General features: G+C 34.8%; 1 protein-coding gene across 1 annotated transcript in view; it reads right to left on the bottom strand.

Moving 5' to 3' along the window:
- The window catches only part of LEKR1 (leucine, glutamate and lysine rich 1), a 173,923-nt gene that overhangs the window by 66,898 nt on the left and 82,900 nt on the right, over positions 1-24,125 (bottom strand). The gene's annotated exons all lie outside the window — the stretch shown is intronic.

Below are 24,125 nucleotides of genomic sequence, written 5' to 3'. Positions count from 1 at the left end.
TAACGTGTGTGGATGCAGAACTGAAACTAAAGCAGAAAGAATAAATGGCTTGCATGAAGTGGGTCTTGCCATTAGCCTGTGTGTGGGAACTATGATCTGAACCCCCAATGCAATGACAGCCCTTGTCGGCACTCTTTTTGAGTAGGGTAGAAAACACACTGACACAAATGGACTAACTGGTTTCTATGGAGAAGATAATTTAGCACACTGGAATTATAAAATTTCTATGTTATAGCTGCTCAGATGTTTTAATAACATATTTTTAATAGTAAACTTTAAAATCTTTATGCATCCATACATTTCTCTATATATCCTCAATCTGCCTTCTTAACTTTGTTTTATGAAGAAAAGCTTAAAGCAGAAAACAAATTCACGCTAAATGAATGTTTTAATTAAGTATTTTCCAGACATGAGTATAAATCTTTATGTTTATCCAGTACTTTCACATACATTATTTAATTTTATCTCTCAAACTTCTCTCTGGTGCAATAAGCCCCATTTTTCAAATGAGAATAAAAGGAGAGCTTCTCTGATTCTCTTGCCTGGTATCTTCCAATGAATAAATGCATTAGCCAACAGTTTAGACTGAAGGTTTTTAACTCAGCCTAAGTGATCAATTTGAGAGGATAACCCCTCGAAGTAAGATTTAATATGGACTTACATGGTAGATAATATTTGTGGAGTACATCTTTCCCAGTGATTGAGTGATTATATGAAGGAAAAGATAACATACAGATAATTTATTTTTGAGTACAACCTTCTGGAACAAAGCAATTTCTCATGAATGTTACACAATGTATTGCTTTGTTATTAAGTCCATATGGATTTGCAGAGAGGTTCTATTCACAATGACACAGCCAAAAGATTTCAACCAAATCCTCTGAAGAATAAGGAGGGAGGGAGGTTAATGTTTGTTGATACGCACTATGTGGCACTAGGAAAAATGCTTTCTCCCATATCATTTCATTCATAGTCACAGCTACCATGAAAAACAGGTACGCATTTTATTTTTACCAGTGAAGACTCTAAGGACCTGAGTAACTAACTTATCAAAGGTCACATAACTAGTTAGAAGTGATCCTGTGATTCAAACTCAGGTTGAACTCATCCCAAAGTCCTTATCTTTCTAACTCTCCTACATGGACTCTCAAACTATAAAAGCTGCAAGGGGATATGATATTTGTTCATGAAAGTATGGCTAGTGTAGCTATAGATCTATTTAACATATCTAAGAATCTTCCAAGAGAGATACTTAACAAATGAAAAGTATTATTTTGCATAAAATACATAGTAAATTAGTAGAATATCTAACCTCTGGAGGTGGTTTAGATTTAATTTTTTTTAATTTTTTTTAACGTTTATTTATTTTTGAGACAGAGAGAGACAGAGCATGAATGGGGGAAGGGCAGAGAGAGAGGGAGACACAGAACCGGAAGCAAGCTCCAGGCTCTGAGCCATCAGCCCAGAGCCCGACGCAGGGCTCGAACTCATGGACCGTGAGATCGTGACCTAAGCTGAAGTCGGACGCTTAACCGACTGAGCCACCCAGGCGCCCCAGATTTAATTTTTGAAAATTCAAAATTTAATATAATTAATGAAAGATATTAAGACAAATATGGTATCATTGTGACCAATTTTATGTGTCTGACACCAGAGAGAACTATTATGCCTTCTTATTAATGTCCTTTGGTGCTTCTGTCAGGACATAAACTAGATAAAGCATAGGTCTGAGCCCATCTAATAAACTTCATGCTATCACTCCTAAGTACAGCTATTATTAAGAGGAAGAATTGATTATCTTGAAAACAAACTCCAGGTAATTGGTATAGATATGTGAATTTTATCCAGTTCTCAATTACCTGCTAATTAGTAGAACAGTAGATAGTAAAAATGACAGCATGTTTACAGCACTGGAAAGTATTCTTAAGATTACATTTGAATATGGGGCACCTGGGTGGCTCAGTCGGTTAAGCGGCCGACTTCGGCTCAGGTCACGATCTCGCGGTCTGTGAGTTCGAGCCCGGCGTCGGGCTCTGGGCTGATGGCTCAGAGCCTGGAGCCTGTTTCAGATTCTGTGTCTCCCTCTCTCTAACCCTGCCCCATTCATGCTCTGTCTCTCTCTGTCTCAAAAATAAATAAACGTTAAAAAAAATTAAAAAAAAAGATTACATTTGAATATACTTGTGCATCATAGTTCCAGAATTTACTAAGTTTAAGGGAAAATAAACTACAGTCATGACCCACTATACTTTCCAGTATTATTTTCTCTGCACACCCACCCGAATCTCCCTTTCTCCCTGTTTCAAGATAAGCATAGACAGCTTAGTCTAATTCACAGTGCCTGATGAGCAAAGAAGCCACTTCCTTTAGACAATTTACTATGTATTTACAGCATCTTTGAGTCAAAACAGGGAAAAGAAATAAACATTTTACTCTACAACACAGAAACTATAGAAGGTTGCCATGTGAAGTAAGTAGTAACAGAAAATACAAGTAGTGTCAACAAAGAAATCACTTTATATAAACAGAGAAGATACACATAGAATTGAGGAAAGAAAAGGATTCATTATGAATAATCCATAATGTAAACAGACCAGCAGTGTATAATTAAGAGTTAATATATTTTCATGGATGTTTTTTGTTGTTATTGTTGTTGCTTGGTTTTTACTTTTGGTTACATTTTCTGTAATAAAGAAGTTCTAAGAATAATTTTGAAAACGCACAGAACCTGTCTTCACTGTTCCGAATGAGAAATAAACATACTATTAGTTTATTATTGGTTCTGGTAGACTAGTAGAGTTGTTTTGTTTTTGGAAGCAGAGTCCCCAGTTCCTGTCCTTAATAAAGGAGCACAGTTAGGATAAGAACCAGAAAGATTAAGCCACCTGCACAAGACCGCTCCTTCAGTTCCTGAGGCAAGGAGTTCTTAAATAAGTGTATTGTTCTGTGCAGTCCTTCTCTATAGTGAAATAAATTCAACTTCAATTTTCTGTCATTCAGCATGACATTGGATTATGAGGCAAAAGGCCCTAAATGCCTACAAAAAGAAAGGAAGCATTGGCTTTAAACACCATGCAGATGTAAGGCGGAACCCATGGAAACAATCCAAAATTTACAACAGCAAATTCTACTATGATGTGACTGCGTTCTTTAGAGATATTAAATAAGAAGCAAATGATTTTAAATGAACAAGACAAAAAAGAGCTCTTAGCCTCTCTTCATACGAAGCCAGCTGCTTGCTGGATAGCATTACACAGGCATCAGATTTGGGGTAATTAGTCATTTAAGAGAATGCTGTTATTCCAAAAGGTTTCTAGAAACTACAAATACAAAAGGTATTCATAGTTATTTTATAGAAGTATAGAAAACATTACAGTCACTTGGGAGAGTATATTCAGTATAATGTTTGAGAAAACAATAAATAGAAACTTCATAGTGGAAAGATATTTCAAGTTTAAAGCTTTCTGGATAAATACAAAAAAAAAATCTGGTTCAAAGTGGAGGAAACTGAGTTTAGGTTCAAGAAGCAGAATGACATGGTGCCTGGGTGGCTCAGCCAGTTAAGCATCCAACTTTGGCTCAGGTCATGACCTCACGGTTTGTGGGTTCAAGCCCCTCGATGGGCTCTGTGCTGACAGCTTGGAGCCTGGAGCTTGGAGCCTGCTTCGGATTCTGTATCTCCTTCTCTCTCTGCCCCTCCCCCACTTGTGTTCTGTCTCTCTCTGTCTCTCAAAAATAAATAAATGAAGAAAAGAAGAAGAGGAAGAGAAAAAAGAAGACGAAAAATGAAAAAAACAAATAAGCAGAAGAATTGGCCCCCAGAGATCCAGATCTAGGGGCATTTTTTTTAATGAGAAATTGAAGGCTGTGTAATTTTGTTTTTAAATGGTAGAGATAACTGAAGGAAAGGAAAAACAGAAGTTTATCATTGTTTATACACTCTTTTGATAGGGTAACATAAAAGTGTAGAGCATGACCTCTAAAGCCAGACTGCCTATTTTCAAATCCTGGCTCTGTTTCTATGAGCTATGTGACTTTAGGTACTTTAGTTTCCTTACCTAGAAAACAGTTACTGCAGCACAGGAGTGAGAATTAAGACTTAATTAATATATGTAAACAGGAGAACAGTAGCAGGCACATAGTGAGCACTCCTGAACTGCTATCTCTTATCATTGGTGGTACCAGTGAGACCATCTGGCCCCCAACCTCACTTCCACTCTGAATCTCATCACTTTTCACCTTGAGGACCTTGTCCTTGCAGGTGTCATCAGTGCTTATCCTTGGATGGAGAAGGGTAAAAATGAAGGTTTTATAACAACCTACAGAGTTACTATGGCCATATGTTAAAATTTGTTAAATGTGGGTGACAGATTCACTCACATTTGTTATATTATTCTCTGTATTTTTGTTTGACATATGTAATGTTATTTATACATATAAATATATATAATTTAAATATTTTAAATATATAACATTTAAATATTTGTATAAATATAAATATACATATAATCTATATAGTGCTGTTATATTATTCTGTTTTTTTTCTGTTTGACATACATAATGTCATTTATATATGTAATGTCTATATATATATATATATATATATATATATATATATATATAGTGCTGCATATATAGTTTAGAGACAGGTCTTGCTTGTATGGTCAAGGATGATAGCACGCTCTGTACGAAGGAGTCTAATCAACTCAGTTCTGGGTGTTCAAGGTAGGAAAGAAAACAAAGATTAGAGATCTTGATATGGAAGTGGGGGATGAGGTTGAAACTAAAGACAACTCATTGGATTCTTTGAATAGCTGGAGGGATATATAGTAACAAGGGGGTTGTTAATTTCATTTTCTTTAAAGATATTTGGATTGGGGCACCTGGGTGGCTGAGTCGGTTAAGCGTCCGACTTCGACTCAGATCATGATCTCACAGTTTGTGGGTTCAAGCCCCACGTTGGTCTCTGTGCTGACAGCTCAGAGCCTGGAGCCTGCTTCGATTCTGTGTCTCCCTCTCTCTCTCTGCCCCTCGCCTGTTCACACTCTCTCTCTCTCAAAAATAAACATAAAAAAATTTTTTAAAAAGATATTTGGATATATTATTTGGATTTGGGAATAATCCATTCTAAAGGGAACCATTCTACAGTGCTTGTGAATTTAATGTATGCTTTCTAACTTGCTCCTTAAGTGTGGAAAAATTGTACTCTTTGCAGGTGTTTTTAAAAACTACACAAGTGGTGTTAAGCTATAAATCTCATTTTAATTCTTACTTGTCTTCACTACACATTGTTTTTGAGATCTACCCATGTAGCCACACACAGATATGATTCACTCCTTTCTGTCATATAATGTCTAATGCGTGCACATACATATTTTACTGATCTACTCCCATAGTGATGGAACCTACTTGCTTGCAACTTTGTGTCACCACAAGTAATCCTGCAACAAAAGCTTTTTACCCATTTTCCTGTGTACTTATAGGGGAATTTTTCTGCAGTAAGAGGTCACAGGCATACACATACATCACTAATGCCAAATGGTTCCCAGGATGGAGCACCAATGTATACTACTACCTCACTAAATGAAGGGCCCTGCTTTCCTATCCTTATTAAAAAGAGCTATTTAGGAGCACCTGGGTGGCTCAGTCAGTTAAGTGGCTGACTTAGGCTCAAGTCATGATCTCACTGGTTTGTGAGTTCAAGCCCCGCGTTGGGCTTTGTGCTGACAGCTCAGAGCCTGGGGTCTGCTTCAGATTCTGTGACTCCCTCTCTCTCTGCCCATCCCCCACTCACACTCTGTTTCAAAAATAAAATGTTAAAAAAAGGAACTATTTACAATTGTTTTTTGCCAATCCACAGGGTGCAAAGTAGTGTCTCAGTGTTGGCTTAATCTGCAGTTCTCTGCTTACTACTGAAGCTAATCATGTCATCTTACACATTTTAGTCATTCCTGTCTCCTTTTTCATGATTTGCCTTTTCCCCAGTCTCTTTTCTATCTACTCTAATCAAGTTTTCTTCTTCACTCTTCCACAGGAATAGCTATTTTTAAAATTATGAATGACATGCTACCCTGGCAATTCCAAAATTCAATTCTCTGCTGTTACATAATTCAAACTTCTAGCAGCATTTGACACAATTGTTTGCTTCCTCTTTGAAACACGCTTCTTGTGTCCATTACACTATATTCTCTGGTTTCCTCCTACCTCATTGGCTATTGTTTTCTCAGTCTCTATTGATGGTCCTTATTCTTAGATACACTCTAAATATTAGGAAGCACCAGAGTTCAGTTCATAGCCCTTTTATCTACCTGCATTTTCTCTCTAGCAGATCTCATCTAGTCTCATGGCTTTGAATAGCATATATATAAAGGTGTCTTCCATCATCCTTATCACAACTAATAAGTGTTGAGTCCTTACTATGTACCAAGCACTATATTCTGACTGCATTATAGTAATTTAATCTTCACAAGGTAAACTACCTAGAATGTAAATTCCATGACAGCAGAAGCCTTATGTTATATTCACAGTCTTTGAGACATGGAAAGTACTCAAAAAAATAATTGTTGAATGAATGAATGAAATTTTGTAGATAATGGAAATAAGGATGCTAGCAAATGTCTAAAATTATGTACCCTAAGATTAAAAGACATGGAACAGAAAGAGTTGTATAGTTTTCATTGATAATACCTAATATGTATCTTGGCATTGAAATGCAACTTTCTTATTAATAGGTCACTCTACTTCAATAGGCACTTATTGAGTGTCTACTCTGTTTTAGGTAGGGTCCATGCAAACTGGAATCAGTGTATAAATATCAATAAGATATACTCCCTTGTCACTAGAGAAATTATAACCAAGTTCCTCATTTTGCCTTCAAGAATGATGACTGAGGTTTTAAATAACAAATCAACTCCTTTAAACTTAAACCTGTTCTATTTTTCCAATATTTTAAATGATTATATTTAGGTAGATAGTTAATTATGTGGCTGAAATTGTGGGATTTCTGATCAGATATAAGTGATGTGAATGAACACAATCAGTATGCTGCATTCAGATAACATTTATATGTATATATTATATCACAGTTTGATGAGCTTAGACCTTTACAAAAGTAATGTTTCACTTAATTTTTTTAAATGAGCATTAACAGAAGAAACCTTTGCAGATGTAAGAATATATGCAAATAATAGAAGAAAGTTCTATAATGAGTATTCAACTATATCAATTGCAAATTAACATATTTTAACTTTAACAAACATTTTACAAAGCTCAGATGGTTATATAGCCGCTTGGAAAATTCATTTCATTTTACGGTTTATATTTCAGAGGTTTGATTCACATCTATTTTGAAACAAGTATACTTGAAGTACATTAACATTTTCCACATAATGCCAGAAAGGACTGAAATAACATTTGGAGATTTTAATACATCAGATGCTAGAACAGGTGTGGATATACAGCAAAAAATTGCAATTCAGTCCAGATGTAGTTATATTAAGACCAGAAAGTTATTTAGCTAGGTATGTGTGGGGAAGGGGGAGTAGGGATATTCATTAAATCAAGCTAAGGAGATAATGAGATATTTAAAATTTGGGAGTGAATTATATTCTGATACCTAAAAAAAATTTTTTTTAATGTTTATTTTTGAGAGAGACAGATAAAGCATGAGCAGGGGAGGGGTAGACACAGAGGGAGACACAGAATCCTAAGCAGGTTCCAGGCTCTGAACTGTCAGGACAGAGCCCGAATTCACGAACTATGAGATCATGACCTGAGCCGAAGTTGGTTGCTTAACCGACTGAGCCACCCAGGTGCCCCAATTATATTCTGATATTAAGAATCAAGAATTTACTCCAGAATGAAAAAAAACAAAAACAAAAAACAAAAAAGCTTCTAAACGTTCACTGGAGTTTATTCTGAACATGAAACCAACCCAATATAACATGAATATAATTGTAACTTATGGTGGGGCTTATGAAATATTACAAATTATGGATAGATAAGACACAAGGAGCCTTAAATTCAATTTTTTATTAGTATAGTTAAAACTACTCTTTCTCAACTAGCAAACAGAAATAATACATCATCTATATCATAGGAACAATCCTGATGGCTTTAGAAACTTCTGAATACTTTAGAACAGTACTTTATTTTCTGACAAATTTGTACATATAAATAAATTCACAAGCCATACACATATATATTATAATGAGATTTTTCAAGACTGAAAAATACTAGTAATGGATATGGACAGGGACCTATAACGAACAGAGTATTAGCTAAAAACATTTGTGGGATAAAAAGAAAAATACTTAGGGTTAATAATAAAGTAAATGAATAAATGGAAGATAGAGAAGTTTAGATCTAAAAATGTTTAAGATATTTTCAAATAAAGTCACATAATCATACAAACATCAGTTTCTTTAATAAGTTACTGTGTTTTTAAAAATTTTTTTAATGTTTATTTATTTTGGGGGGGGGTACTGAGCGTGAGTGGGGGAAGGGCAGAGCGGAAGAGAGACACAGAATCAAAACAGGCTCCAGGCTCTGAACTGTCAGCACAAAGCCCCACACGGGGCTCAAACTTGGGAACAGCAAGATCATGACCTAGGCTGAAGACGGATGCTTAACCGACTGAGACACCCAGATGCCCCTAACTTAGTGTATTTTATAATCAGAATGCTTGCAGAGATTCCTATATACAGGATAACTTTATGCGAAACCATGAAGGAGATGAAGTGCATCTTTAGCCACAGAGAGTTCTGATTTTTCCCTTTCCCCTTGTTGTGCTAGGATGGCAGTAAAATAGGTAAAGGTCAATAATTTCTTCAAAAGTTTGTTTTCATGCTACAAAATTACTTTGTGCTAACTGCACTAAAAATTATACCACACAATTATATAATTTAAAGGTGTCAAGCAAAAAAACAAAAAAAATATATAATTTGAAGACTAAAGAGATCATAAGGCAACACTAACAGATATGTGAAAAGATTTAGCTAGGAGGAAGTTTATCACAATATAATTTTAACAGAAAAAAAAGTGAAAACAATTGTCCAAACCTGGGATGCAATGAAATAATGATTCACACTAAATGAAAAAAACTATGAATATTTTTGACATGGAAAAATTTCATAAAGGGGAAATGGGGGGTTGGAGATGATAAAATTCTATTATTGCATTATACCCCTACCCATCTCATAACCCATCCCATAACCCATCAGTAGTTCCCATAACTTGTCACCAGATGCCTACTGTCCTCCAGATCTCTCCTGCCTTCCCCTTATGGAAACTTGTGCTTACTACCAGTACTGGAAGTGGTCTGGCACAGTAGCTCTCCTGAAGTTTAAATTAATGATAACAATATATATGTTTTAATGCTCCCAGGCACTGGAGTTTAAGGGTTAAGAGCCCCAATTTTGGCAGCCCAATTCTGGACACAGGTTCCAATTCTGCTGATTAGCAGCCATGTAGCTTTGGGCAAATGACTTAATTCCCTAAACCTCAGTAATCTCATCTGTAAACTAGAGATAATAAAAGTGATTAATCTAGGAGGACAGGAGGGTAAAAAGTGAGTACACCATGACTACATTGTGCCTGGCGTGCGGTTAACACTTGGTGAATGTTAGCTGTTATTTAGGCTGCAGTGGGAAAGCTACCTGAACTCATGGGAATGATTTTTTTTTTTTTTTAAATGATGTCAGGATAGTATTAGCAGTTAGCAAGTAGGAGAGAGATACTGGTAAGAAATGAGAGACATTGGACACAGGGCACATGGGGTGGTCACTTTTTTCTCATTCAGATAGCGTTGTCATTACTCATACAATCGGACCAGAAATGCGGATGTAGATGAACAGTAAGTGTGTTGTGTGCCTGAGTGAGTCCATATATGAAAGAGTGACTCGTTGTGAGTATAGGCAGGAGTGTGTCCATATGGGTGTTAGGGACATGGTAGATGAACCCTCTTTCTCTCCATTGCTTGGGTGGAGTTGTCCTGAAGATTTAGCATCCTTCAAGTAGAAGTCATGTATATGACACAGATCTGTTCCTGACTAAGCCTAGATTTTGTCACATGATAGGTACCTAATTAATAGTACTAAATGACCAAATTAATGGGTGATTGGTGACTGAATGGGCAGAAGAGAACTTACATTGGGGGGGGAGGGGAACACAGTCACATTAGGCCACAAGTATATAGAATGGAAGAAAGAATTAAAGGGGCAAATAAGCCCATCAGATTAAAAAACAGAAGAAAAGATAAAGTCTAAAATTTACCCTAAAGTCTTGAGGCGGATGGTGCAGTCAAAGAAAAGGCAGAGAAAGTAGCAAGTCTACTAACGTTAAAAGAGGAAAACCATGCTAGATTGAAAGAATGAAGAAGCAATGGCATAGGTGAAAAAATGACTAGAGAATAAACCAGAATTACAGCTATCTCAAAGGAAAGAAAGGAGTCTCAGAGGAGAGACATCCATCCTAAGTTGTGGCTGCCTAAGGTCATTGTTAAAAATTCCTCTAGGATTCAAACATTTGTAAAACAGAAATAATATGTAGAGATAACTTTATTTGAAAGTTCAAAGTTGGGAACAAATAAAAAACATAATTTTTTAAGACTCCACTGATCAAAAATCAAGTGGCTTCCACAGAAGACCCCTTTATTAGACTTCACATTCCAGTGGTGACCTGGTTCAGTAAAAAACCAACCAACCAACCAACCAACCAACCAACAAACAAAACCTCTCTGGGTTCCAGTGAGAACTATCTGGCTTGAACTTGTGTACAGACCCTAGGAAAACAGTATTTTGTGTTTCCCTCTGCTTTGGGGTATACAAATAGCCCACAGTATCCCAATATCAAGCTGGTCTCTTTCAGAATCTGTTAGATTTAGTTATAACGAAGGGTCACTATAAACCTTGGTTTTCTGTTTGTAAAATCAGTATTTCTCCCCTTTTATTGGAAGCCAAGGGTGAATTATTCATAATGGAATCCAAGGGTTCAAAGGAATCATAAAGGCTGGTCAATTCACCATTGTGAGTGTCCTTTGAACATCAAACCTTGCAGGAAAGGTCACAGTGGAATTCTGTTCATTGACTCTTCCATCCACCATACAACAGTTGGCTCTTGAATTAATTGTAGCCACTTCCTTCTTCAGCAACCTGTTGTATTACTGTTAAAGCTAACCAAGGCTGACTAGAAGATAAATTAGTGGAGGCAAATGGACCTTTGGGCAAATAGGAATTAAAATTTATAGTTTCCCTTTGTTATTAAAGGAGTATTTTTTAAATTCTAATACTTTATCCCAAATAGAATAATTTGGTTTGCTATTATACCAGGAAAACCAATTTAAAATGCAATTTACTATTCTATACTTGTATAGTCTTTAAGGGTTTCTACAGTTGATTTTGTTAATTTTGCTAATGCTCTAAGATGGGTAAGAAACACTATCATATGTCCATTTCACAGATAAAGTAATTGAGTCAAAGAAATTAATAACTTGTCCAAAGGCCATAAAAGGCACAAAGAGAGCCAGAATGTAGAAGTATTTGACTGTTGGATCACTATTTTTTTTTCAACTAAACTGCACTGCTCATTTGATTATTTTTTACTTTAATAGAGAATCTACCAATTAAGGAATGTAGTTCTTATATATGCTATAAAATGGATGAAAGTCAAAAATATTATGCTAAGTCAAAGAAGTCAGACATGAAAGATTGCATATTATATGGTTCTATTTAAATGAAATGTCAAGAACAGGGAAATCTACAGAGACAGGAAGCAGACTAATGATTGATGGGGGAAGGGCAGAAAGGTAAGGGGAGTGGCAGTTAATGACCATGATGTTTCTTTTCGAGGTGATAGAAATGCTCTAGATTGTGGTGGTGGTTGTATACCTCTACAAATACCCTAAAAACAATGAAAGTGTACTCTTAGAATGGGTGAATTTTATGATATTTAAATTATTTCTCAATACAGCTATTTTTAAAAAATGCAACAAAGATATTAAAATATATGAAAAATAATTTTATTAAAATATTTCTGTATTATTTATAGTATCACAAGCTCACTAAAAAATTTTTAAGTTTTTTTTTTTTTTTTTTACTTGGAATACATTTGAAATTTGGTCAAATAAATTTTAGCAAAGACATTAATGCTAACATGATTTATCTGAACTCTGTCTTCCAATATTTGTGACTACTGACAAAAAGTAAAGGACACTTTATTCTGCCAGGTGAAAGGAAAACCATTTAAGTGGACTGATTTGTAGGTCACAATGACCTCTGAGAGGAGTATTATCAATTGAGATAAATTGTGCATTTGAAGGTTATATTAGTGTAAGCTAAACAGAAAATTACAAAAGTTGTGTTAATAAATCTTTAAAAAAAGAACCAAGAATTTAGTCTTCAAATTTTTCTATGATCACTTTCCAATGAAAAAGCTAAATTGTCATTAAGAATTAGGCTGCTATTAACAGCTTATTCTTTATTCTTTAGCCACTGTTAAACTATATGGATCAGAGCTATCACTGGAATTTAAATTTTTGAAAGTCTATATTTTAAAAGACAAATAAAGGGAAAATGTGGAAAAAACAAGTTTTTATGTAGAAAAATAATGATCATAAAAAACTATATATGTGAATCAAGGTTGAAATTGTTTAATGGTGATTTAAAAGAAAAAAATTACAGCTATCTCAAAGGAAAGAAAGGAGTCTCAGAAGAGAAGAGTCAGAGGACCTCAGGGTCATGAGTTCAAGCCCCACATGGGGTGTAGAGATTACTTAAATCAATAAAATGTTAAAAAAGAAAGAAAAAAATCAAAATGTAAAAATAAGAACATTTATTTAACTTTGGAAACAAGCAAATGGCGCCAGAGTTAGAATCAGATTACAGCACACTATAGCCCATAGGAACTTCTAAGGCTTTAGTCCAACCCATCCACTGCCTAGATGTGGACACATACTCATCAGGGAGAAATGGCATTTCAGAGTCACCTGGCTAATGTATGGACAGTCATCATCTGATTCTTAGCCTTCAATGCTTTTCTTTAATATCACATTACTGGGGAATGTTGTGTGGAGGGTAGGTAGACAGACACAACAAAGAGATAGTTATATAGCTAAAAATGGAGAAAGGTAAGTTTGTTCTAAAGGTGAATTCTAAAAATAAGAGAATTGGGAATATAAAGTATTAGAATGATTTTAGAATGTATTTTTAAGGAAACACAATAATGACATAGTAGTGAGGCCTAAGTCTAAAGTTGCAAGTATAAAGAACTGTATTTCTCTAAATTCCTCTTATTAGGCCAGCATTACCCTAACATCAACCAGACAAGGACATTATGAAAAAAGAAAGTTACAGGCCAATATCCCTGATGAACATAGATGCAAAAATCCTCAATAAAATTATCAGCAAACCAAATTCAACAATACATTAAAAAGGATTATATGCCCCAATCAAGTGGGATTTAGTCCAGGGATGCAAGGATGGTTCAATAATCCACAAATCAATCAATATGAGATACCATATTAATAAAATAAAAGATAAAAATCATATGATCATCTCAGAAAATACAGAAACAGCATTTGACACAATTCAACATCTATTTATGATAAAAATTCTCAATAAAGTGGGTTTAGTGGGAAAGTACCTCAACACAGTAAACCCATATATGACCACAGTTAACATGACACTTAATGATGAAACACTGAAAGTTTTTCCTCTAAGATCAGGAACAAGACAAAGATGGCTACTGTTGCTACTTTTATTCAGCATAGTATTGGATGTCCTAACCAGAGCAATTAGGCAAGAAAAAGAAATAGGAATCCAAATTGAAAAGGAAAAGTAAAACTGTTACTATATGCAGATGACATATTATATATAGGAAACCCTAGACCGAAAAACTTTTAGAATAAATGAAATCAGTAAAGTTGCAGGACATAAAATCAATAAACAACAATCTGTTGTGTTTCTCACTAGTAACAAACTATCAGAAAGAGAAATTAGGAAGACAATCTAATTTGCAATTGCATTAAAAAAAATACCTAGGAATAAATTGGACCAAGGAGGAAAAAGACATGTACACTGAAAACTGTACAGTGTTAATGAAAGAAACTGAAGGAGACACAAATAAATGAAAAGATATTCTGTGTTCATGGATTGGGAGAATATTGTTAAAATGCCCATACTACCCCCAAAAAACTGCATCAATGCAATCCCTATTAAAATTCCAATGACATTTTTCACACATATAGAACAAATAACCTAAAATTTATATGGAACCATAAAAGATTCTGAATAGCCAAAGTAATCTTGAGAAAGAGGAACAAAGCTGGAAGCATCATGCTCTCTAATTTCAAAATTTCTTACAGAGCTATAGTAATCAAAACAGTATTGTACTGACATAAAAACAAACAGAATCAAGAGCCCAGAAATAAACCCACACACTACGGTCAATTGATTTATAACAAAAGAACAAAGAATATACAATAGGGAAAGGACAGTCTCTTCAATAAATGGTGCTTGGAAAACTGGATAGCTACATGCAAAAGAATGAAACTGGACCACTACCTTCTACCATACACAAAAATTAACTCAAAATGGATTAAAGACTTCAATGTGAGACCTGCAACCATAACACTCCTAGAAGGTTTCTTTGAACCTTTGAACACTTTGATCATCAGTTTTGATGATGATGTTTTTTATTTGATACCAAACACAAAGGCAATAAAAGCAAAAAATCAACAAGTGGGACTACATCTTTCTGCACAGCAAAGGAAACCATCAACAAAATTTAAAAGCAATCTACCAAGTGGGAGAAAATACTGCAATCATATATTTGATAAGGGACTAATACCTAAAATAGCCATAAAACAATCAGATTAAAACAATGGATAGAAGATCCGAATAGACATTTTTCCAAAGAAGAAATACAGATGGGCAACAAGTACATGAAAAAGTGCTCAACATCACTAATCATTAGGGAAATGCAAATCAAAACGGCACTGTTATCACTTCACACCTGTTAAATGGTTATTATCAAAAGACAAGAGATAACAAGTGTTGGTGAGAATACAGAGAAAAGGGAACCCTTGTGTACTGTGATGGGAATGTAAAGTGGTACAGCTACTATGGAAAACAGTATAGACATTCATGAAACATTTAAGAATAGAACCATCACATGGCCCAGCAATTCCACTTCTAGGTATTTATCTGAAGGAAATGAGAACAGTAACTTGAAAAAATATATGCATTCCAATGTTCACTGCAGCATTATTTATAATAGCTAAGATATGGAAGCAACCTAAGTATCCATTCATGGATGACTGGATAAAGAAAATGTGGTATGTACATATATGTGTGTGTATATACATATATATATATATATATGTATATATACATATATACATATATATATATACACACATATACACACACATACATACATATATACATACTGTGATATCATTTGGTCATAAAAAAAAGAATGAAATCTTAATCTTTCCATGGATAGACCTTAAGGGCATCATGCTAAGTGAAATGAATCATACAGAGAAAGACAAATAATGTATGACTTCACTTATGTGTAGAATCTAAAATATATTCAAATACATAAATATATTTAGTCAGTCAAAAAAAGTACAATTGACCCTTGAACAACGTGAGGGTTATAAGTGCCAACCTCCTGCTCAGTTAAAAATCCACATATAACTTTTGACTCCCCAAAATTTAATTACTAATAGTCTATCGTTGAACAGAAGACATATTAATAACATAAACAGGCAATTAACACATATTTTGTATATTATATTTATTATATGTAGTATTCTTTAATTTTTTTAACATTTATTTATGTTTGAGAGAGAAAGAGAGAGAGAGAGAGAGACAGAGCATGAATGGGGGAGGGGCAGAGAGGAAGGGAGACACAGAATCTAAAGCAGGTTCTGGTCTCTGAGCTTTCAGCACAGAGCCCGATGCGTGGCTTGAACTCACTAACTGTGAGATCATGACCTGAGCCGAAGTTGGACACTTAACTGACTGAGCCACCCACGCACCCTTATATACAGTATTCTTACAATAAAGTAAACTAGAGAAAAAAATAGTAAGAAAACCATAAGGAAGAGAAAATACATTTATAATACTGTACTACACTTATACCATAAGTTTACATTATCAGTTTACAAGATGAATCATTTGTCAGTACCCACCTCAATATATTCTTATATGATACAAAACACCATAGACATTACATGTTACTAATACTAGACATCAAAAATGAAAAGAATATGGTCTGTAAGTATTTGTATGTGCAAGTGTGATAAATTTTAACTTTTTGTAATAGATTTGTGTATATTTTATGGTAGTAATAAAATTGACTAGTAACTACATATATATCTACATATATATTATGCATTCGTGACATAGCTTTTCTTATTTTTTTGCAATATTTCTAGGCTACACAGTTTGTCTGAGTTTTTTCAAATTGGCACAAATCTCCAAAAATGTGTCCAAAATATTTGCTGAAAAAAAAATCTGTACCCATGGAGTTCAAACCTGTTGTTCAAATCTCAACTGTATAGCATGTTAACTCATTTACTAAGAGAATCTAAGAGAGAATAAGAAACAATTAAGAGCATGGATAATAACAAGCAGGTTCCGAATAACTGAGAATATATAGTATAGTGCTTGAATGAATGCTCTGAAGGAAATAATGAGAGGCAGACAGTAAGGCAGAGAACTAGGCAAGGAAAACAGAAGGGAAGTTGTTCAACTAGTTTTAGAAAATAAGCCTTATTGTGATTCTTATCACTTAATGCTGGTTCTGCAACTATGGAGAACCTGGTAAAATGGTTCATAGGAAGGGGTATAGACCATGCAACTGCTTAGAATTGGACTTAAGATTATAAATGATAATAAACCATTAACAAAACTCAGGTGAAAAATGAATTAAAAACACTATCTATTGTGTTCTTTGAGCAAATAATTATGTTTCTTAAAAATAAGGTACAGAACAAGTTATGAGTGGTATATTGGTCTGCCCTTATTCTTATTTGCCCAAAGAAAATCTAAAATGCTATGCCCAATTATGTCGACCCAGTCATTTACCTGGGGAGAAGATATTCACTGTGATATATTGGTTTTTTTCTCTTCTCAAATGGTTGACATGATTTCTTTTTTTGACATGATTTCTGAAAAGACATTAATAAGTTGGAAAAGCTACAGATGATGACGATCAAGACGGCAGAAAATCTTAAGGACATTAATTGGTTAGTAATAGAAATATTAGGCATACATTTAAAATAAAGCAGAATAAAAAGTAAGAGTGTTGAAGTTCATGAAAACTGTGAAAGCAAATGCCATGTGATGGCAGAAAAAGCGCAACTAAAAATAATTTGAATGACAACAAAATTGGAGCTAAGGAAATTTGCAGACTATTTTTAATAGAGAGGACAAAAATATCAGTCAAGAATGGTTAAAGTTAAGAGTGTCAGCACATACAACAGTGTGGAGCTAGGCTGTCAGAAGTCCTATGACCACCCATGAAGAGCTGGAGAACATATGAACACCAGAAGTCAAAGCACAGATGAGGCCAGTTGGCCACATGTGGTCAATGTCCAATAAACACTTGTTGAAAAAATGAAGTTAAACTCAGGGCCTGGTCAGCCCAGAGCCAACAGATAGGAATAGATGAGGGAAGAGGCTAATGACTGGGTTCATGGACAGTGGGCAGAAGTAAAAGTAGATTATAAGAAGTTGAAAACAGGTAGTGCAAGGAAGGGAGTAGAAGGGCAGGTGTGGGCCACTGGAGGTGGGAACACCTGAGAAAATCTGCAGATCCCACAGGGGAGATGAAAGTATACCAAATTTGGGGTACAACACTGCTAACACTGCTAACACCTGAGACAGAAACTCTGCTGTCTCTCCTGCACTTTTAGTTTTCCGAAACCACTGTAACCATTTTGGTGAAATGAATTAGAAAGGATACATTAGTGCAATCAGTTCACCAGGACAATATTTGTGGATAAAGCAAGAGGTACATTTATGAACATTTTTCTAAATGTTCTGTCAATTTCCATACTGAGACCCTAACATGAGTATAAGATTGTTGTGGGGTAAAAACAAACAAACAAACAAACAACACCCCCACCCCCACCCCGCCCCAAACCCAGTACCCTTCATAGCTAGGTTCATAGGAAGTGCTATTTGTCATCACTAGTTGAGATCACTGGTGCCATCACTGGCTTTAATGATCCTGTTCATACTGACTTTCTGCCAACCAAAAGAAATTTAACAGCCTTTTAAAATGCTTTCTCTCTGTGTTAACATAGTTTGGGTGTTACCCATGGAGTGAACCTATTCAACAGCAGCAGCAAAATTGAAACCCTAATTTAGTCTTGAAATTATGTGCCACTTTGCTCTGCAATTACACTGTCCTTTGGATGAGTCTATATTGCATTTATAACTATACAGCCTCTATATAAAGTGCTGAATAGATCAGAGTCTCCAGCTGCACTTTTGATTTCAATATAGCTATACTTAATAAAGGTGAGATCTTAATGAGTATAAAAACTGTGACTAATTAGTACTACGGAGTTTTGGTGAGGTTTTTTATTATAGGAAGTGGAATGTGAGCTAAATCTTAAAGATGTGTAACACTTTGTTTTCTTTTTTAAAGAAAGTTTATCAAAATAACACCAGGAAAAATTTTGAAAGAGGGAAAAAATCACTCATATCTCTATCACCCTAAAACTCATTTGCATATTTTCATGTTGCCTTCTGGTTCCTATTCATAAATATATGTGTCTGGACATAATTGTAATTGTAAGGTACATACAATTTTGTGAGTTCTTTTACTATGTAATATTACAATTATAGTATTTTTCCATGTTGATAGTCCATGTTCATATTGCCATTTTAAAGGCTGAATAATGTTCCAGGTGATGGTATATATTGATTTATTACCCATATCATTAATGCTGGGGATAAATTACTTCTAATCATTCACTATTCAAAATATGACCATGACATATAAATAATTTTTCATCTTCTGCTATTTCCCCAGCATTGATTCCCAAGAAAGAGGTTACTTGATCACAAACATTTCTATGGGTTAGAAAAATACAATAATTTTAATCATCAAATGAAGGGGAAATTATTGAAATCTTTGTACTAATTTACTAAGGAGATGAATTGTTTTTATTATTTAATTATTAGTGATGAAGCACTCTGGCCTTGTTTATTATTATATTTCCTGTGTTACCTGTTTTTTGTTTTTCAACCATTCGCCTGCTTGGGATCTTGGCAAGTTTCATACATAGTTGAATAAAATCTTTATATTGTATGGATAGTAACCTTTTGCTTATGATAGATGATATACATGTTTTTGTCCATCTTCTATTTTTAGGTTATTTGGCAGTTTTTAAAGCCAGAGATTCTATATTTTATAGGCAAAATCCATCCTACGCTTTGTAATTTTTAAAGTGCTGCTTTATCCCTCCATGATTAGGATAAGTTCTGTCTCCCTTATTGTACTAGTTTTCCTGTTATTTTTTCTTACTTAATTTGAGGTTTATTTTAGAGTATTTGATATATTTTGTTTTAGTAATCTGAACATCACTTGTCACATAATTTTGCTTTCTTCCATTTGTTAGAGATCCTTACTTTAAAATCTGATTCACCTTTGGAATTTGTATTCAGTTCTAAACATATACATTGCCATTTTTTACAACTGCAACACACCCCTATAATAACATATTCTAAATATGCTAGGGCTAGGTGGCCAAACATGTTTCTTACTTTTCAGACTATTTTTAAAATATATTTTCCCCAAGATATGACCAAAGAACAACACCAAGCAAAAGAAGAAGTCACAAATCTGGGGCACCTGGGTGTCAACTTTGGCTCAGGTCATGATCTCACATCTTTTGAGTTCAAGCCCCGTGTCGGGCTCTGTGCTGACAGCTCAGACCTGGAGCCTGCTTCAGATTCTGTGACTCCCTTTCTCTTTCTGCCCCACCCCTGCTCATGCTCACACTCTCTCTCTCAAAAAATAAAATAAAACATTAAAAAAAAAAAAGCAATCACAAATTCATGCCAGCACCAACCAGTTTTCAGGACCAGGGGAGGAGTTAGGGGGATCAGGGAATATTATATATATTATAGTTTCTTAAAAGAATATAAGATATCATGTTCTCCAATGTTTTACTGTTCTTCTAGGAAACCATAATATTCAAAGAAACTGCTTTTTAAATTTTTTTAATTAAAAAAATTTTTAATGTTTTTATTTATTTTCGAGACAGAGACAGAGCATGAGAAGGGGAGGGGCAGAGAGAGGGAGACACAGAATCTGAAGCAAGCTCCAGGTTCTGAGCTATCAGCACAGAGCCCGACACGGGGCTTGAACTCACAGTCTGTGAGATCATGACCTGAGCTGAAGTCAGATGCCCAACCAACTGAGCCACACAGGTGCTCCTGAAACTTCATTTTTTCTAACCCATATTAAAAGAATGAAATATTAGAAAAACCAGAATGATAATCTTTGTTTTAAAGGAAAACTTGCATTTTGAACAAAGTTATTTATAAGTGTGAAGTGCATATTTTAGCAAAGCTGTTTTAAATTTGTCCTCCTGAGTCTAAAATAAATAGCTTGGCATTCATAGTTTTATTTATAACTTTATTTAGTTTTCTAAATAGGTAATACACTCAGGTGGATCAAAATATTTCTCAAAATATCAAACATACATTAACATTCTTACATTGATATTCATAATATAAATAGACCTATAATATTCCTTTTAATATCTTTGTCTGGTTTTGGTAACAGAGTTGCCTTGGACTTGTAGACTGAGTCTGGAAACAGTCCCCAGTTTTCAACTGCTTAGAAAACACTGTAAGAGGGAGCCAAGATGGCAGAACAGCATGGAAGTTTTTTGTGTGTCTCACGTCCATGAAATACAGCCAGACCAAAACTAAGCCATCCTGCACACCTAGAAAACTTATCTGAGGATTAACACAACAATCTGTACAACCTGAGCCAAAGAATTCAGCAGAAAGAGAAAAAATTCGTTTTTATTTTCAATTTTTATCAAAAATATTTTTCTTTGGGGCGCCTGGCTGGCGCAGTCGGTTAAGCGTCCGACTTCAGCCAGGTCACGATCTCGTGGTCCGTGAGTTCGAGCCCCGCGTCAGGCTCTGGGCTGATGGCTCAGAGCCTGGAGCCTGTTTCCGATTCTGTGTCTCCCTCTCTCTCTGCCCCTCCCCCGTTCATGCTCTGTCTCTCTCTGTCCCAAAAATAAATAAATGTTGAAAAAAAAATTTTTTTTAAATTTTCTTTAATGTTTTTTACTATATTTTTTACTTTTGTGTAAATTTTTTCAAATTCTATTTTACTTCCATCATTTGTATACTTCAGTGTATTCACTTTTTAAAATTTTTAAATGATTTCTTTTCTTCTTTATCTTTTTCCTTTTTCATTTCTTTTCTCTTTCTTGAATACAGAAAGAGAAAAAATTCACTCTTATTTTCGATTTTTATTAAAAAATATTTTTCTTTAATTTTTTACTATAGTTTTTACTTTCATGTAAATTTTTCAAATTCTATTTTACTTCCGTCATTTTATTTTAGTCTACTAAAGTGTATTCACTGTTTCAAATTTTCAAACGATTTCCTTTTTTTTTTTTTAATATTTATTTTTGAGAGAGAGAGACAGAGCACGAGTGGGGGAGGAGCAGAGAAAGAGGGAGACACAGAATCCGAAACAGGCTCCAGTCTCTGAGCTGTCAGCACAGAGCCCAACACGGGGCTTGAACTCACAAGATGTGAGATCATGACCTGAGCCAAAGTTGACACTTAACCGACTGAGCCACCGAGGCACCCCAAACAATTTCCTTTTTTTTTTCTTTTTTCTCTTTTTCATTTCTTTTCTTTTTCTTGAATATAGAAAGAAAAAAATTCATTTTTTATTTTTAATTTTTATTAGAAATACTTTTAAATTTTTTCTACTATATTCTTTACTTTTGTGTAAATTTTCAAATTCTAGTTTACTTCCATCATTTCATTTTAGTCTAATTCAGTGTATTCATTTTTTCAAATTTGCAAACAATTTCCTTTTTCCACCCCCCCCCTTTTTTTCTCTAATCTATCAAGCCACTTTCAACACCCAGACAAAAACACACCTAGGATCTAGCATCATTTATTCGATTTGTGTGTGTGTGTGTTTGTGTTTAATTTTTTACTTTTAATATTTTTTTAATTTTAATTTTTTCTACCTCATTAATTCCTTTTCTGCTTTCAAAATGATGAAACGAAGGAATTCACCGCAAAAGAAAGAGCAGGAAGAAATGACAGCCAGGAATTTAACCAAAACAGACACAAGCAAGATGTCTGAACCAGAATTTAGAATCATGATAATAAGAATACTAGCTGGAGTGGAAAATAGATTAGAATCCCTTTCTGTGGAGATTAAAGAAGTAAAACTAGTCAGGATGAAATAAAAAATGATATAACTGAGCTGCAATCATGGACTGATGCCACGGCGGCAAGGATGGATGAGGCAGAACAGAGAATTAACGATACAGAGGACAAACTGATGGAGAAAAATGAAACAGAAAAAAAAAGGACATTAAGGCAAAAGAGCATGATTTAAGAATTAGAGAAATCAGTGACTCATTAAAAAGGAACAACATCAGAACCATAGAGGTCCCAGAAGAGGAAGACAGAGCCATAGGGGTAGAAGGGTTATGTGAGCAAATCATAGCCAAAAACTTTCCTAACCTGGGGAAAGACACAGACATCAAAATCCAGGAAGCACAGAGGACCCCCATTAGATTCAACAAAAACTGACCATCAACAAGGCATATCATAGTCAAATTCACAAAAGACTCAGGCAAGGAGAGAATCATGAAAGCAGCAAGGAAAAAAAAGTCCTTAACCTACAAGGGAAGACAGATCAGGTTTGCAGCAGACCTATCCACAGAAACTTGGCAGGTCAGAAGGGAATGGCAGGATATATTCAATGTGCTGAATTAGAAAAATATGCAGCCAAGAATTCTTTACCCAGCAAGGCCGTCATTCAAAATAGAAGGTGAGATAAAGTTTCCCAGACAAACAAAAATTAAAGGAGTTCATGACCACTAAACCAGCCCTGCAAGAAATTTTAAGGGGGACTCTCTGAGGGGAGAAAAGAAGAAAATATAAAATAAATAAAAATAAAGACCAAAAGCAACAAAAAGATTAGAAAGGGCCAGAGAACACCACCAGAAACTCCAACTCTACAAACAACATAATGGCAATAAATTCATATCTTTCAGTACTCATTATAAATGTCAGTGGACTCAATGCTCCAATCAAAAGACATAGGGTAACAGAATGGATAAGAAAACAAGATCCATCTGTATGCTGCTTACAAGAGACCCACTTGAGACCTAAAGACACCTTCAGATTGAAAGAAAGGGGATGGAGAACCATCTATCATGCTAATGGTCAACAAAAGAAAGCCAGAGTAGCCATACCTATAACAGACAATCCAGACTTTAAAATAAAGACTGTGTCAAGAGATGCAGAAGGGCATTATATCATAATCAAGGGGTCTATCCACCAAGACCTAACAATTGTAAACATTGATGCACCAAATGTGGAAGAACCTAAATATATAAATCAATTAATCACAAACATAAAGAAATTCATTGAAAATACCATAATAGTAGGAGATTTCAAAACCGCACTCACAGCAATGGACAGATCATCTGATCAAAAAATCAACAAGGAAATAATGGCTTTAAATGACACACTGGACCAGGTGGACTTAACAGATATATTCAGAACATTTCATCCTAAAGCAGCAGAATATACATTCTTCTCCAGTGCACATGGAACATTCTCCAGAATAGACCACATACTGGGACACAAATCAGCTCTCAGCAAGTACAAAAAGATCAAGATCATACTGTGCATATTTTCAGACCACAATGCTATGAAACTTGAAATTAACCACAAGAAAAAATTTGGAAAGGTAACAAATACTTGGAGACTGAAAAACATCCTACTAAAGAATGAATGGGCTAACCGAGAAGTTAAAGAGGAAATTAGAAAGTATATGGAAGCCAATGAAAATGATAACACCACAACCCAAAACCTTGG

This window comes from Lynx rufus, unplaced genomic scaffold (assembly GCF_022079265.1).
Source record: "Lynx rufus isolate CCGP_SWC_20201006 ecotype Redwood Valley unplaced genomic scaffold, mLynRuf1.p SCAF_5, whole genome shotgun sequence".
Lineage (NCBI taxonomy): Eukaryota > Metazoa > Chordata > Mammalia > Carnivora > Felidae > Lynx > Lynx rufus.
This window is presented reverse-complemented; position numbering and strand designations above follow the sequence as displayed.